We start from the raw sequence: 18391 nt of genomic DNA, 5'->3' as shown, positions 1-18391 counted from the left end.
TGGAGATGGGTTGGAATTAGGTTCCAAACTTCAGTAGAGGTGTGAAAATCATATAGAGAAAATTCTTTTGGAAATTCCTTCACAGAGGAATTCAGGAAATGTTCAGAACTTGACACCTACACACAAACTGCCCTACAGATTATAGCCAAAGTTATAGCCAAGTTTCAGGGATAAGAGAATTCCTATATTGTGCAATGATAGCAAACCACACACAAAAAAGAAAGACTGCATGTTAGGCCACAAGAATGTGATTTCCATTTTTGCTTAAAACTCTCAAGCAATACCCATTTATTATCATTCTGGAGTCTGTGTATTGACAAGGATAACTGGGTACTTTTTCTCTATGTGGTATCTGTCATTTAAGGCTAAATGGTGTTGTCATCTCTGTCATCTGGAGCTCCACTCATCTGGAATACCCAAGAGAGCTCACTTCCATGGATCATGAGTGCTGATGTCATTTCTTGGGAGGTCAGTTGGGGCTGTTGACAGGAGCACCTTGGTTCCACCCTATATGTTACCCATGTGCAGGCCTGCCAAATAAAATAGACCTATTAGAAATGAATTGAAGATAAACAACAAATCACTTTAGTATAATTATTTGACATTCAAAAAAATTTGTTTGTTTCTAAATTCAAACTTACCTTAGCTTCCTGTATTTTTATTTGCTACATCTGATAATTCCATGTGATGGCCTCAGAATGTGTAAGTTTAAAGGTCATCTGAGATGTCAATTTCACTAGGACAGGTCTAGGGAAAATAAGATGATCTAATGAGAAAGAAAAAATCTTCTAGCAAAACAAGACAAAATCATATTCCTGGAAATACTGACAAAGGCTGGTTAATGGAGGGCTGCAATTGTAGCTCAGTGGTAGAGGTTGCCTAGCATATGTTGGCACTGGGTCCTGTCCTCAGCACCACATAAAACTCAATGGAGTATTACTCAGCAATAAAAGAGAATAAAATCATGGCATTTTCAGGTAAATGGATGGAGCTAGAAAAGATAATGTTAAATGAAGTTAGCCAACACCCCCTGCCCCCCGCCAAAAAAAACATGCAGAGTGTTTTCTCTGATATACAGAGACTGATTCATAGTGGAGTAGGGAGGGGGAGCATGAGAGGAACAGATGAACTCTAGTTAGGGCAGAGGAGTGAGAGGGGAAGGGAGGGGGCAGGGGGTTAGCAATGATGGTGGAATGTGATGGACATCATTATCCAAAGTACATGTTGTATGAAAACATGAAGTGGTGTGGATATACTTTATATCCAACCAGAAAAAAAAATTAAAATTAAAAAAAAAGGTATTGTGTCCACTTACAACTAATATATTTTTTTTAAAGCTAGTTGGGGATCTTGGGCTTAGCTCAGTGGTAGACCACTTGCCTCTCAAATGTGAGGCACTGGGTTCAATCCTCAGGACTACATAAAAATAAAGAAAGATAATGTGTCCATCCACAAGTAAGAAGAATATTAAAAAAGAAAAAAACCAGTTGCACCGCGAGCAGTGGTGCACACTTCTAGTCCTAGTGGCTTGGGAGGCTGAGGCACAAGGATCAAGAGTTCAAAGCCAGCCTCAGCAATGACAAGGCACTATGCAACTCAGTGAGACCCTGTCTCTAAATTAAAAACAAACAGAGCTGGGGATGTGGCTCAGTGGTTGAGTGCCTCTGAGTTCAATCCTCATTATGGAAAAAAAAAAAACAAAACTAGTTGGTAGGATGAAAAAGGCACTTACCTACATTGTAGGTACCCATTGGACATATCTGTTTCTGAGTCCCATATTATTAAAACTTAATAACCTGAATAGCTTTGTAAATCAGAAATCCTATTTTCTACCAACAAGGGAGTCCTGATGAGGGTTTAGAAAAGACTTGTCAAGGTAATTTCAATGTGTATTTTGGTGAAGGGGCCCAGGCTAAGGGACCTGGTCAAGTTGCCACAGGATTTCCCTTCTCCAGGGAGGAAACCACCTACTGTTTACGAAGCAGATTCTTAAGAGGGGTCCTCTTCTTGTTCTTCAGTTTCTGGATTAAATCTCACGATAACCCTACTAGTGTTTCATGGATATCTTCTCTTCATGAATGTATCTGAGTACCAAGCATGAGCTCCTAACCACAGAGCTGGTGTCAAGAAGGTTGGTCACCAGGCCCACTGCCAGATCCAGGGAGAAACTGACAGCCTGGACAACTTAAGTGATTGGTGGCAGATCCTTAGTAAATATATTGGCACACATACAAATGAGGAGGTAAAACTGTGTACTCCCTGTATTTACCCACTCTGAAGCAGGGACCCATTCTTGGTGCCCCTTCCCCTTTCCTGAGTAGTTTTACGGCAGTGCTGGAGGCAGAAGCTGTTGGAAGGCAGTGTTTCTCCCATCCTTTATAGAAACTTAAACTTTTGGGGAAAAATGAGCTGCTTGGAATTGGTAGGGAGGGAAGAGCCTCTAAGAACAGAGAGGGGAGAGGAAGGGAGATTATCCCCACATAGAGATGGAATTGGAGGTCTACAATTGACTCTAAGACCTCAGTATGGCTTCATATCAATGCTTGGAGGCCTCTGGGACGTTCACGGAGTCTGGAAATCCATCCATAAGAAAGAGTGTCCTTTTTGGATGGAAGGAAGGATGTAGCATGGTTGGGGTCCTGAAGGCACTGATCTAGCTAGGAAAATGGTCATCTCTGACCCACGCAGTGCACACATAAAATGATCATGGCAGAAGTCACACTAGCCAGTATCTTGTGGTTAGGTTCCCACAACTGAGACTGTTAAAGGACATACATATTATAACAGGTTTCATTGAACTTTAAAATCTCTTTACTGTTATGAGCCAGGCTATATGGGCAATGACCAAACAGACTCCATTTTACCCTGAGACTCCATATCATGTAAGAAATGCTTCTCCCGTAGGAAAGCCTCACTTCTGTACCCATTAATAGTTACCTAGCATAACATACTTGGCAACACAAAATAGTAATTCTTATACAATGTAAAATGGTTCTCTTTGCTTTCCATTTTTCTTGGGCAATGTACCTTGTCAGAGATTGTCTAGATGTTAGTAACCATTTTCTAACTTGTACTCAACTATTGTCATTTTGACCCACTTCCCTTCTGCTTGCTTGCTGCTAGTCCAACCTGGAAAGTCCTGTAGGAAATACCAATGTGCCCATTGCCTTGTCTCATTAGCTGCTCAATTCAGCTTCTATACTCACTTGATTCCATTTGCTAAACCCCTAAACGTTCCTTTTGTGGTTTTTTGGCTTAAATATGAGGCCAACTGAAGGTAGGCACACCACTATGATTATCTCGTTCTTTGGAGAGCAGACTGTCCACCTCTGGACAGCATTAAATGCTTAATTTGTGGAAATGTGTGGTCTGAGAGTTATTTGAGGGTCTTGGTATAACATTTCTAATGTGTGCGAACCAAAAATAAGTGTACCTATTTTACTAGATCTCTGCAAACAATGGGCTTTGCAATATTATGATTTGTTGATATATTTTTGTTGGAATTTTAGATTGATTTTCATTTTCCTTATCATATTTCCATATAAATGGCCTAAGTCCATTTGTGCTGCTATAAAAAATACCTAAGACTGGGTAACTTATAAACCACAGAAATTTATTTCCTCACAGTTCTAGAAGCTGGAAAGCCCAAGATCAACATGCCAATATCTTGTGAGGCTATTTTTGCTGCCTAATCACACAGCAGAAGGTGAGATTGCAGAAGAGAGAGAAAGAGTGAAAAGGAGCCAAACGTACACTTTTATAAGGAGCCCACTCCTGTGATAACAGCAATGATCCATTTTGAGGGCAGGGACTTCACAGTACAATCCATTCTCAGAGGTTTCACCTCCCAATACTGTCACATGGCGATTAAATCCTAACATGGCTTCTGGAGGGGACAAACTTGCACAACATAGCAGCATACTTCACACGTGGGTACCTAAATTCAATGACAAGGGTCCCATCTATGCCTTGTAAGGTTCTGGAATAATTTTAACAAACCCAATCAATGATTTGGTGTTTATATTGCACTGCCTTTAAATGGAAAATGTGGGGACATGAGAACTTCATGCAATTTGAGAGAGGAAAAGATTGTCACAATTTCTTTGTGTAGACACTTACCAACATTTAAGGAAGAAGCAAGTGAGACCCCTGTCAGTTGCTGTACTCTTAGGTCTGGTCTGCAGAAAGTCTAGGGCCTGTGCATAAGTATGGTCATGCAGCATCACTAAGATTATTTAAAAAAAAAAAAAAAAAAAAAACAAGATCATCTCATTAAAGAAATACCAGAAACAGTTTACAGGAAAAACAGTTGCAAATGGGGAACCTATTCTGTGATGTCACTTACAGGTTGATGGCTAAATGCATTTTGATGTAATCTTCTCACAATGATTCTATGAGGAAGGCATCATTATTCCCAATTTACAGATGACAAAATCAAACTCATTGATGAACAATCAACAATCAGTTCTTCAGAGTCATCTAGTAAGAAGTGAGATTCTAACTCTTGTCTTTCCCTAAGGACACTCAGTACCTTCCCTTATACATCGTGACCATCTAGGGTTTTAAAAACTATTATTTTAGTATTGTGCCCTTGTAGGTATTCATTCAAAAACCCTAATAACTTTGAAGAAGCTGATGGTGCAGATGGAATCTCACTGCAGGGCAGTATAGGAGGTAATGGGACTAGCATCAGTGTCAAGAGCTCATGATTCCTGCCTCTCCCCTTTATCTTCATTTTCTAATTTGGAGATCAGTATGGAAATAGTTTCTCCAATATCAAACTAGAATATCAAAAAGGGGACAGAAAATGAAACAGAATTAAAGGAACTGTTTCATGATCTTTTCTCTCCTGAAATCCTTCAGGAAAGTATCCTGCAAAACCCACACATAGGGCTGGGCTTGTGGCCCAGTGGTAGAGCACTTGCCTAGTATGCATGATGCACTGGGTTCGATCCCTGGCACCACATAAAAATAAAAATAAAATAAAGGTATTGTGTCCATCTACAACTAAAAAAAATTTTAAAAAACACACATAGCTAGGTATGGTGGAGCATACCTGCAATCCCAGCAGCTCGGGAGGCTAAAGCAAGAGGATAAGAAGTTCAAAGCCAGCCTCAGCAAAAATCGAGATGTTAAGCAAGTAAGTGAATCCTTGTCTCTAAATAAAATACAAAATAGGGCTGGGGATGTGGCTCAGTGGTCAAGTGCCCCTGAGTTCAATTCCTGGTACCAAAAGAAAAAGAAAAAAGAAAAACCACACATAAAGACAGACACATAATGTCCTCAAGGCTTCATTCATGACATAAGTGTGAGTATATGCTAGTTCCTTTAAAAAATATTTTCCTAGGTAGATGGACAAAGGACCTTTATTTTATTTATTTATTTTTATGTGGTGCTGAGGATCGGACCCAGTTGCTTACCCATGCTAGGCAAACACTCTACCACTGAGCTGTAACCCCAGTCCTTATATGCTACTTTTTATTGCCACATTTCATGGTGGTCTCTGGGACAGTTATATTGCTGGGTTTAGGTACCTGTCATTAGTTTTCTGGGAACGAGGGGAAAGGTGGGTAGGGTAGATATTTCTTTTTATTTTTTTAAATTTTTTTTAGTTGTCAATGGATCTTTATTTTATTTACTTACATGTAGTGCTAAGCATAACCCGGTGCCTCACACATACTAGGCAAATGCTCTACCAATGAGCTACAACCCCAGACCAGGATGGAAATTTCTTGAAGACCTACTATGTGCTGAATGCTCTATAATAGGAATCTTATTTACCCTTTACTATAGTTTCTGTCAGGAAAGCATCATTTTCATGATGGACAAGAGTGATGGACAAGAGAAGTAATAAAACCTGAAATTTCACTAAAGGTTTTCCTATTGTTTCCTGAAGCCACCGGGAATCTGAATGTACAAATCTCTCCAAGTGTTCATATACAATTCTGCCCATGATATTGATTAATTAATTCATATAATGAGACATATTACTTTTAAATTATGATACTAGAAATTTTAAAACATATCAAATACTTTTTCTATTCTGGACTAACCTACATTTTCAACCAAACAGATCCCTCACAAGTAGAATTAACATTTGGATGCTGACAGTTCACAGAAAATACTATAATTAGGAATTAAATATTGCCATGTTTAGTGACACAGGCCTCTAATCTCAGCTATGTGGCATGAGAATGGCAAGTTGTAGGCCAGCCACAAAAATTTAGAAAGAACCTGCTTCAAAATAAAAAAAAAAAAAGTAGATGGAATTGTAGCTCAGTGGTAGAGCACCTGCTTGGCATGTGTGAGGCACTGGGTTTGATTCTCAGCACCATATAAAATAAATAAATAAAATAAAGAATAAAAAAAGTAAAAAATATCTGGGGATATAATTCAGTGGTAGAGAGCTTCTGTGTTCAATACATAGTGCCAACATTGTATAAAATATTATGAAAATTTGGCCACAAAATGTGCAATGCCTGTATACTGAATAACACAAAATATTGCTGAGGGAATTAAAAAGACTCTAAATCAATGGTGGAGGAACCATATTCATACGATGTAAGTCTTAGTATTATTATGAGATCTATTCTCTCAAAACCAATTTACAGATATAATGCAATCCCAATAAAAATCCTACCAAAAATGTTAAAGAAACTGGCAAGCTGATTCTAAAATTCAGGTGAAAATACAAAAGATCCAGAATATGAGAACAACTTTGAGAAAGAACAAAGTTAAAAAGCAATACACCTGATTTTCAAACTTGTTATGATCATTCAGTAACCAAGACAGCACACCACTGGCATCAACATAGACAAATCCATCAAAGGAACACAATGAAGTGTGGAGAAATACACCCACATCAACATGGACAACAGATTTTTCACAAATTGAGAAAGGCAATTTAGGAAGAAGATTAGTCTTTTCAACAAATGGTGCTAGGACAGTTGGATATCCATATGTATAAATATGAACTATGATCCATATGCCATATCATAAACAAAAATCAACTAAAATGGATGATAAATGTACACATAAAAACCTAAACCTATAAAACATCTAGGAGAAAAAGAAGAAAGTCCATGTGACTCTGGATTAGATTATAATTTCATACATAAGACACCAAAACCATAATTCATAATTGAAAAACTCAGGGCTGGGTATATAACTCAGTTGGTAGAGTGCTTTCCTCACATGCACAAGGCCCTGGATTCAAATCCCTAGCACTACAAAAGAAAAAAGAAAAAAAAAAAGAAAGAAAGAAAAGAAAAATATAAAGAAAAACTCAACACTTTGGAATTCCTCAAAGTTAAAATCTCTAGCTGGGCACAGTGTTACACCCCTGTAATCCTAGTGCCTCGGGAGGCTAAAGCAAGAGTATCACAAGTTCAAACCCAGCCTCAGGAAAAGTGAGGTGCTAAGTAACTCAGTGAGACACCGTCTCTAAATAAATTTCATAATAGGGTTGGGGAGGTGGCTCAGTGGTAGAGTGCCCCTGAGTTCAATCCCTGGTACCTCTCCCCACAAAAAAAAAAAAAAAAAAAAAAAAAAAAAAAAAAAACTATCTCCCCAAAGTCACAGTTGAAAAAATTATAAGACAAACACCTGGCTGTGATTAAATGGTTGAAAATCATATAGCTAATAAAGGATTTGTATCTAGAATAGGAAAAATCCCACAGAAGTTAAAAGAAGAAAATAAGGCACCCCAGAAGACATACAGGCAAAAGATTTGAATAGACACACTGCTAAAGAAGATATATGAATGTCAAGTATGCAAAAAGATGCTCATAATTAATCATTAGGAAAAGGGAAGAGAAAATAACAATGAGATACTAGCACATTCCCATGAGGATGGACAAAATTGAGAAGACTGACCATACCAAGCACTGACAGGATTGTGGAAGACACAACTCTCATATACTGCTGGTGGCAATGGAAAAGGTACAACCATGGCCAACAGTTTGGTAGTTTCTATTCATGTTAATCTTATATTTAAGATGTGATCCAGTCATCTATTCCTAAACATTTACTCAAAGGGGAAAAAAAACTACATATTCCATGAAAAAAACTTATGAGGAAATCTGATAGGAGTTTTATTTACAAGAGTCCCTACTGAGACCAGCATGGTAGCATATATCTATAATCATACCAGCTCTGGAGGCAGAGACAAAAGGATCACAAGTTCAAGACCAGCATCAGCAATTTAGTGAGACCTGAACAACTTGGTGAGATCTTTTCTCAAAATAAAAAATAAAAAGAGCTAAGGGTAAAGCACTCCCGAGTTAAATCCTCAGTCCAATTTAAAAAAAAAAAGTCCCCAAATTGGAAACATTCCAAATATCTATCAACAAGTAAAAATATAAAACACATTGTGCTACAGCTATACCTTGGAATACTATTTGGGAATAAAAAAGAATGAACTAAGTTGGGGGCCGCATAGCTCAGGGGTGGAGCACTTGCCTAACAAGTACAAGGTCCTAAGTTTAACCCCCCAAACTGCAAAAGCAAAAACAATAAAGAATAAATAAAAAAGAAATAACCATTGTTAAATATAATAAAATAGATAAATCTAAAAATAATCAGGATTAACAAAATAAGCTAAATAAAAAAAAAAACGAAACCACCTTCATGATGCCAATTCAATAATTTTTTTAGACATAAAATATATGTATAGCAACAGGTGTGCTGTGCTTACCTGGGGACAGGGCATTAGGTGTGATATGAAATCTAGGAATATAGAAGTGAAAGTATTTTGTCCTGGAAAATAAAAACTTTAGGTCTACCTCATTATTTTAAGGATTATAGCTGTGTATTATTATAATCGAGAAAATAGGTGACATTATTTCTAAAAATACTGAATTCTTGCACTTGGCATTTTCACTAATACTTGAAAAATTCTTGGCTTCTTTATTTTTTTTGTTTTTTCTTTTTATATATACATGACAAAAGAGTATATTTGACATATTGCGTACATGGAGTATAAGTTATTTTAATTAGGATCCAATTTTTGTGGTTGTACATGATGTGAAATTTCACTGTGGTGTGTTCATATATGAACATAGGAATGTTATGTCTGATTCATTCCACTGTCTTTCCTATTTCCATCCCCACTCCCTTCCATTCATTCCCCTTTGTCTAATCCACTAAAGGCTCATTCTTCCCCTCTGCCTTTTGTGTGTTAGCATTTGCATATCATAGAGAATGGTTGACCTTTGTTTTTTTGGGATTGGCTTATTTCATTTAGCATGATAGTCTCCTGATCCATCCATTTACCAACAAAAATCATGAAGTCATCCTTTTTATGGCTGAGTAATATTTTATTGTGTACATATGCCACTTTATCTACTCATTAGTTGAAGGGCACACTGGTTGGTTCCATAGGTTAGCTGTTAATTATGAGTTGAGCTGCTATAAACATTGATGTCGCTGTGTCACTGTCATATGCTGATCTTAACTCCTTTGGATATGTACGAAGGAGTGGTACCAAATGGGTCAAATGGTGGCTCCATTCCAAGTTTTCTGAGGAATTTATATACAGATTTCCAGAGTGCCTGCAGCAATTTGCAGTCTCATCAGCAATGTATAAGTATACCCTTATCCCTACATCCTGACCAACATTTGATGTTGTATGTATTCTTAATTGTTGCTATTCTGACTGGAGTTGATAAAATCTCAGTGTAGTTTTAATTTGCATTTCTCTAATTGCAAGAGGAACATTTCTTCACATATTTGTTATTGATTCTTATTTCTTCTTCTGTGAAGTGCCTGTTCAGTTCCTTTGCCCATGCATTGATTGGGTTATTTATTGTTTTGGTATTAAGTGTTTTAAGTTCTTTGTATATCCTGGAGGTTAAAGCTCTATCTGAGGTACAGATAGAGCAATAATTTTCTCCCATTCTGTAGGCTCTCCCTTAAAGTTCTTGATTGTTTCCTTTGCTGTGAAGAAGCATTTTAGTTTGACACCATCCCATTTATTGACTCTTGATTTTACTTCTTGCAATTTAGGAGATTTGTTGAGGAAGTTGAATCCTAAGCAACTAGGAGTGCTTGTTGGAGTGTTGGGGCTACACTTTCATCTAGTAGACTAGATATGTAAAGCCTAGGACCTTGATCTACTGTAGGCAGAGTTTTGTGCAGAGTGAGAGACAGGGTTTAAACTTCATTCTGCTCTATATGGATTTCCAGTTTTTCCAGAACAGTTTGTTGAAGAGGGTCTCTTTTCTCCAAGGTATGTTTATGGTGTCCTGGCTTCTTTAAAAGAGTTCACTATAGAGTATATTGCTGGGGCATGGTCCTGTAATCCCAGCAAAATGGGAGACAGAGACAGGAGTTGGTCTCAACAATTTAGCCAGGCCCTAAGCAATTTAGCGAGGCCCGAAGCAATTTAGGGAGATCCTATGTCAAAAATTAAAAATAGTTGAGCACAGTGGCACATACCTATAATTCCAGTAATTTGGGAAGCTGAAGCAGGAGGATTCTGAGTTCAAAGCCAACCTCAACAGCTTAGTGAGACAGTAAGCAATGCAGTGAGACCCTGACTCTAAAGAAAATATACCAGAGGGCTGGGAATGTGGCTCAGTGGTTAAGTGACTCTAGGTTCAATTGCCAGTATGAAAAAAAAAAGATAAAAATAAAAAAGAAAACTTTGAAAAGCTCGGAATATGTGACCATCTTAACCACCTTTTTACAGAGGGGGAAGCTAGGCTCAGAAAGCCTTTCCTTCCTTTTCATGGAAAGTAGGTCCAGGAATCCCTGGAGCAGGATATCATGCTACCTGGGGCCAAAAGGGTCCCACATCTCTCTGCAATGATCCTACAGATTACAGATTACTCAGTGTATTTGATTATGTGTGTATTTGTATGTATGATTATGTATGCTTCTGTATAGGTGAAATAAATGATAGCAATGATACTGGAATGTGAGACAGGGACTAGGATTAACCTGTTAATATAAAGTTAATTCACTACCTATGATTCAGTTTGCAATTATCTGAAAGTACACTTGGATTGGCTGCAAGTGGATAATATCCCATAGTGTAAACACTAAAAAGGACAAGAATAAGTAAAACTGATAAAGTGAGAAAGAATAAAAATATAAGTATAAAAAGTACTTACAGGATGGGGTTGTGGCTCAATGGTAGAACACTTGCCTAGCATGTATGAGGCACTGGGTTTAATTCTCAGCACCATAAAAAAATAAAATAAAGGTTAAAAAAAATTACTTATACCCACAAAAAGTAGAAAAAGAGTGGGAGATAGAGATATGGACACTGCACAAGGGCAACACATAGAGAATAGGAACAAATAAGATAGATGTTCATTCAACCACATCAATATCACTTTGAATGTCAATGGTGTAAATAAACCAAGTAAAAGACAAATTACCAGAAGGGATCCAAAATCCAAACCTCAAATGTATTATGTCTATAAGAAACTCACTTAAATATAAAAAGGCCTAATATTAACATGGTATATCTTTCTCCATCATTTGACTTTTAGCAATACTCAAATGAGAGCTGGAATAGACACATGAATTTCAAGGTGGGTGAGATCAGAAAAAGCAAAGTTTACAAGAATAAAGATGGGAATTGCATAAAGAAAAAGAGACCAAATTCTCAAGAAGACATTATAATCCTCAATGTGTATGTGTCAAAAACTTGGGGCTGGGGTTGTGGCTCAGTGGTAGAGTGCTTGCCTAGCATGTTGTAAGGCACTGGGTTCTATTCTCAGCACCACATATAAATAAATGAATAAAATAAAGGTCCATCAACATCTAGAAAAATATAAAAACAACAAAAACAATAATAAAAAAACATGAGGCTACAACTAAAAGAATTTCAAGTAAAATATATGAATTCACTGTCATAAATGGGACATCAACTCCTCTTTACAAGGAAAGGAAAGTTGTGGAAAGCAGGCAGAAAATGATGAGGACATAGGTGAACAATACCACCATCAATCAATGGAATAGAATTGACAGCCACAGCCTGCTTCAGCCTACCCACAGATGGGCTGACAGGGTTCAAACAGGGTGTGTTTCTTCTTCCTGAGTAAGCAGGTTAGGAGTGTGGTACCAGACACAGGCTAGGGACAAACACAACTTCTGACAAACTGCATGACTTTGAATATTTTAGTTCACCTCATCATCCCTCTAATGCCTCCTCTGAAAAACTGGGATTATGCAGTACTGATCCTGGAAGAGAAAATGTTTTAAAACATTACTTTCTGTTTCATTTTGGCACAGGCAAATACATATAAATCCTATTATTTAAAAAATCAAGTATTGGTATTGGGTTATCTGGCTCATAATCTTGGGTGTGTCCTTCAGTTTCCTCTTTTGTTAAGTGGGGGAAATGTTTTCCTTATAACATAGATTGTTATTTTGAGAATTACTTGAGGTGATACCTGAAAACCCTTAGCAGAGTGTTAGGTACAAGGTCAATGAGCAATATCCTGAGTTGTTGTATAAATACTTGCAAGATAAGATTTTTACAGCTTTGTTTTAGAGTCTGTATCTGTCATTATTAAAGGGCAACAGACTTAAAACTGAATCTTATTCATCAAATGATACATTATATTAAATCACTAAATTTCACTATGACTACTATTGGATAACCAAAGAATGTCAGGCACTTGGAGCAACTGATCTCAGAAAACAGCACCACCATGTCTCCACGTGGCCGAACAAGCCCAGGGGCCTTTGATTCTGTCCTATCCTCACACCACCCCCATGCCCAGCCACTGCAGGTCCCTCCTGCCCTTCCTCCAGACATGCGCTGTCTGGGCATACCCCTCCCTCTGCACAATGCTGCAGCACAGCTCCCATCTTCCCTCATCCCTCCCATGGCCTTGGGCAATATTCTCCTAGTGGTTGTCGGCACAAGACAGTTGTCCCTTTCCAATACATTCACAGAGAGGCCAGTGTCACCTGAGTAAGAAAAGACCCAGATCATGTCATGCCCATACTCTAACCCTCCACACTCAGAATAAAATCCAAACTCCTTACACAGCCCAAACCCTGTGGCTCCATTTGCCCTCTCCACCTCACCTCCCACCAGTCTGCACATTGTTCACCAGGATCCAGCCACTGAGCTTGCACTCTGATCCTGATTCAACTGGTGCCTACACATTGCAGATACACTGACAGAATGGCTTGTCCATGCCTTGCTTCTTTTTGTCATTCAGGACATAGTTCAAATGTCCCTTCTTGAGAAAAAACTTCATTAGTAACATACCTTATCATTGTTAGCATGATTGCAGCCATCTTCCTTTTCTCCACCCCCACTTTATGAATACTATTCTTACTCCCAAGAAATAGAAAGTAGCCCAAGATAAAACCTACCAGCCTAAAGACATGCCGGTCTCTCCCTGATCTCTCATTGAAAGATAGGAGACAACTTACTGGCCTCTGAGATGGGGGCATATTGGTTTCCCTGTTTTCTTCTTGAGAAGATTAAGGGACGTTCTGTTTTCCCTGTCCGCCGCCCCCCCCCCCCCCGCCCCGCACCGAGAGATAGGAAAACTGCCTATCTCTGTTCCCACAAAACAAACTTGCCTTCCACAAGATCAGGGGATGCTTACTATGTCAGTCAAGACTAAACCCACCCTAGCACATGGCCATGATTCTAGCCTATAAAAGGAAACATTCAAGGGGGAGTTGCTGCTGCTCTCCTTGCTTGCTGCTGCTGTCTCTCTGTGCAGAGCAGCCTTGTCAGGCTCCTGACAATAAACTTGCTTCTTATCCCAGGTGTGTGTGATTAGTCCTGCACCACTTTTCTTTCAATCATAATCCTTGTCATTTTCTACTGTTTTTTTTTTTACAACAAAGCAAAAATCCTTATATGAAATCAGTCTGCTTATTAATGTTTTCTTGCTTAATGCCAGTTTTCCAAATGAGAATGACACCTCCAAGGAGCCTGCCTATCTTGTTAATCTGTGTTGTTTCCCCAGAGCCTTGAACACAAATCAGTGAATAAACAGTACTTAACTAGATGAGTTATTTGCAACCTGTTTGATACAATAGAGAAGACACAGACATCTTAAGTCAACAGTCAGGAAAGACCAACAATTAAATTATACATCAAACATATCAAAATATTAGAGGATCTTGGTTTAACTTCATAGCACCATTTTTTTTTAAACCAGTACCAAATGAAGAAATACTAATAAAGTAGATGCTTCCTATCCTCCCCCATGGTTTTGATTCAGCACTTGATGTGGAATCAAAAATTGGCCATATCATTAAGCAACCCCTGGTGATTTTGATGAAGTGATCGATTCATGAACCACACTTGGAAAAATGCTAACCAATCAGCTCAAATTTGTTCCATTGAAACTCATGAAAATTCCTGGGATATCTGGGGTGTCTCTGTTAATGTAATTACTCCAAATTGCCCAGGTCTTTCCTTTGACCTGAGACCACACAGGATCACATTCAAACTCTAGATTTCCTGGTCAGAGGAATGTGAATTTTTATCCTGGAGAATAAACAAATATTGTAAAAGGGAAGTTACTTACCTATAGTGTCCCTGTGTCCTGTCCACTCTTTTCCAATAGCTCCTCTAACAGCCCACACCACACTAGCTTCCTCTCCATGAGCTCCTGGTTATGTATAGCATCCACATCCTTCACCAATGTTTAACTTGAAGAGAGAGGAGAAAGAAAGCATATGGAATAGAGAGGAAAGTAAGAGGAAGGGAAAACACATGAAATGCAGTGGATGGGGTGGCCATGTCTTGCCTGTCCCCACAGGGTTGACTGGAAACCATGCTATGATACTTGTCCTTTTCCCAGCTCCATCCCACAACCCTCCTCCACATACCTTTGACCACGAAGGCCACTCATAATGGAAATGTGAACATTCTCTTGTTTGTTACATTTCCAAGTCATCTCTCTGTAGCCATGCCATTGTTAGTGTCAGCGGCATTGCATCGACACAATGAAAGAGGCTGAGTTCGAATGGGAAACTTGTTGAGATCCTACTAGATGTCACAGGCTATGGGTTGAGGTTTTTGGGCACTCCTAATGCTCAATGTGGTGGTCTGAGGTGGGCTTCATGACTTCCTTTCTACAGAGAGGAAGATGATAAGACTCACAGAGCAAAGTGCATACTCAAGGGAATTCTATCAAAGTATCAAATGAACACTGAGGCCAATTTAAAGGACCTTCCATTGGGCTAGTTGGGGACAACTGGAGCATAAAATATACAATTATAATAACAGAAGCAAACTCTTTGAGAAAAGGAGGAATGCCTAAGTAATACTGACATGAGAGAGAAGAGGGGAGGGGAGGGGAGGGGAGGGTGGATAGTAGAGGATAGGATAGAGAGCAGAATTCATCAGACACTAGAATGACAATATGTAAATCAATGGAAATGTAATTGATGTAACTGATGTGATTCAGCAATCTGTATACAGGGTAAAAATGGGAGTTCATAACCCTTTTGAATCAAACTGTGAAATATGATATATCAAGAAAGATGTAATGTTTTGAACGACCAACAATAAAAAAAATTAAAATAAAATAATACATGAATAAGAAGTTGGGGAACACAGAGCACTGTCATGGAATTAAAATTCCAACTCACAATTCTAGAAGGAATAAAAGAATTGCAAACATTTCAGCTAGTGTTGTAATAATTGATTATGGTAGGTAACATAAGTGGATGCTCATTCTGTATCAATATTATAATAATCAATGAGTCACTACAGTAACAATGCTGGTCAAGCAAAGATGGGAATAAACAACTAACACACTGATCTTATTCCTAAAATATTCCAGAAAACAAAGAGGACAGACAAGACTGTATTATCTAACTCCATTTATCACTCACAATAAATTCCTGGCAGCCTTAGGGACATACACAAACATATATAAACACACACATATCCACATAACACACATGTTATTTCCCCTTATCTCACCACCCAAGATACCAAGAATTCAATGGGGTAAATTTGCTGGGATCTAAAGCAAAAAGGCCACACATTTAACAGATTCATTTCTTTTTTTTTTGGGGGGGGGGGCAAAGGGCCTTACGGGAACTGAACTCCAGGGCACTTGACCACTGAGCCACATCCCCAGCCCTAAATTTTGTATTTTTATTTAGAGACAGGGTCTCACTGAGTTGCTTAGCTCCTCACTTTTGCTGAGGCTGGCTTTGAACTCATAATCCTCCTGCCTCGGCCCCGCAAGCCACTGGGATTACAGGTGTGCACCATTGTGCCTGGCTCAAGAGATTCATTTCTAAGCACAAATTTAAAATTGAAATCTTCTAGACTATTTATGTAAGTGTGATTTTTCTGAAAATGACTGATAGAATTGCCTCTGGGAGAGTTTTTCCTCACTAGTTTCAATACACTTCCAATGAAGTTTAAAATCTCATGCTGAGATACAGGAAAAACAATATTAAACACTGACCATCTTTTCAATCCAGGAGCAGACTGTGGTTTCTTTTTTTTTTAATTTCTTTTTTGTTTGTTTGTTTTTAAAGAATGATTGTTGACAAATGATTTTATTTTTAACCATTTTGTCCAATGAGTAGAATAGTCTCTAAAAGAAGGTCCTTCTAAGAAAATTCAATACCTTAAAAAATTGTTTAACCAGGCTTATTGAACAATCAGGAAAATAAAATAAAGTCTTGTGCATATTCAAACAATCAGGAAAATAAAATAATGTCTGTGCATATTTATAAGCCACAGATATGCATTTTTAAAACATTATAATTGTTTTAAAACATATTTACTGATGTTCTGGGTTCTTTCATTTTATTTATATATGACAGTAGAATGCATTAAAGTTCTTATTACACATATAGCGCACATTTTTTCATATCTCTGTTTGAAGATACCAATTCGTATCTTCATATCTGTACTTTGGATAATAATGATCCTCACATTTCACCATCATTAATAATCCCATGCCCCCTCCCTTCCCCTCCAACCCCTCTGGCCTGTCTAGAGTTCCTCTATTTCTACCATGCTCCTACCCCACTATGAGTCAGCCTCCTTATATCAAAGAAAACATTCAGCATTTGGTTTTTGGGGATTGGCTAAATTCACTTAGCATTATCTTCTCTAACTCCATCCATTTACCTGCAAATGCCATGATTTTATTCTCTTTTATTGCTGAGTAATATTCCATTGTGTATATATGCCACATTTTTTGTTATCCATTCTTCTGTTGAAGGGCATCTAGGTTGGTTCCACAGTTTCGCTACTGTGAATTGTGCTGCTTTAATAAACATTGATGTGGCTGTGTCCCTGTAGTATGCTGTTTTTAAGTTCTTTGGGTATAGACCGAGGAGAGGGACGCTGGGTCAAAGGGTGGTTCCATTCCCAATTTTCCAAGAAATCTCAATACTGCTTTCCATATTGGATGCACCAATTTACAGTCCCACCAGCAGTGTATGAGTGTACCTTTTCATCCACATCCTCACCATCACTTATTGTTGTTTGTATGCATAATAGCTGCCACTCTGACTGGAGTGAGATGAAATCTTAGATTGGTTTTGATTTGCATTTCTCTAACTGCTAATGATGATGAACAGTTTTTCATGTATTTGTTGACTGATTCTATATCATCTTCTGAGAAGTGTCTGTTCAGATCCTTGGACCACTTATTGATAGGGTTATTTGGGGTTTTGGTGCTTAGCTTCTTAAGTTCTTGATATACCTTGAGATTAGTGCTCTATCTGATGTGTGACGGGTAAAGATTTGCTTTCAAGATGTAGGCTCTCTATTCACCTGAGAAGAAACTTCTTAGTTTGAGTCCATCCCATTTATTGATTCTTGATTTTAATTCTTGTACTACAGGAGTCTTATTTAGGAAGTTGGGGCCTAATCCCACATGATGGAGATTAGGGCCTACTTTTTCTTCTATAAGACACAGTGCCTCTGGTTGTATTCCTAAATCCTTGATCCATCTTGAGTTGAGTTTTGTGCATGGTGAGAGACAGGGTTTTAATTTCATTTTGTTGCATATGGATTTCCAATTTTTCCAGCACCATTTGCTGAAGACGCTATCTTTTCTCCAATACATGTTCTTGGCACTTTTGTCTAATGTAAAATAACTGAGTTTTGTGGGTTAGTCTCTGTGTCCTCTATTCTGAACCATTGGTCTACAGTCTGTTTTGGTGCCAGTACCATGCTGGTTTTGTTAATATTGCTCTGTAGTATAGTTTAAGGTCTGGTATAGTGATGCCACCTGCTTCACTCTTCCTGCTAAGGATTGCTTTAGCTATTCTGGGTCTCTTATTTTTCCAGACGAATTTCATGATTGCTTTTTCTATTTCTATGAGGAATGTCATTGGAATTTTGATTGGAATTGCATTAAATCTGTATAGTGCTTTTGGAAGTATGGTAATTTTGATAATATTAATTATGCCTATCCAA

General features: G+C 38.1%; 1 long non-coding RNA gene across 11 annotated transcripts in view; it reads right to left on the bottom strand.

The window, feature by feature from the left end:
* Nucleotides 1–246: 246 nt before the first annotated feature.
* The window catches only part of LOC110597944 (uncharacterized), a 117214-nt gene continuing 99069 nt past the window's right edge, over nucleotides 247–18391 (bottom strand). For 10 of the 11 annotated variants that reach the window (XR_013431747.1, XR_013431752.1, XR_013431749.1 and 7 more), the window contains 5 exons: nucleotides 14517–14640; nucleotides 12139–12192; nucleotides 4120–4225; nucleotides 642–747; nucleotides 247–530 (listed from right to left, as the gene is read on the bottom strand). This is a non-coding gene — a long non-coding RNA (uncharacterized LOC110597944). The remainder of the gene's footprint in view (nucleotides 531–641; nucleotides 748–4119; nucleotides 4226–12138; nucleotides 12193–14516; nucleotides 14641–18391) is intronic. The other variant, XR_013431744.1, reaches the window with a different exon arrangement.

This window comes from Ictidomys tridecemlineatus, chromosome X (assembly GCF_052094955.1).
Source record: "Ictidomys tridecemlineatus isolate mIctTri1 chromosome X, mIctTri1.hap1, whole genome shotgun sequence".
Lineage (NCBI taxonomy): Eukaryota > Metazoa > Chordata > Mammalia > Rodentia > Sciuridae > Ictidomys > Ictidomys tridecemlineatus.
The sequence above is the reverse complement of the archived record's forward strand: the minus strand, read 5'-3'. Positions and strand labels throughout refer to the sequence as shown.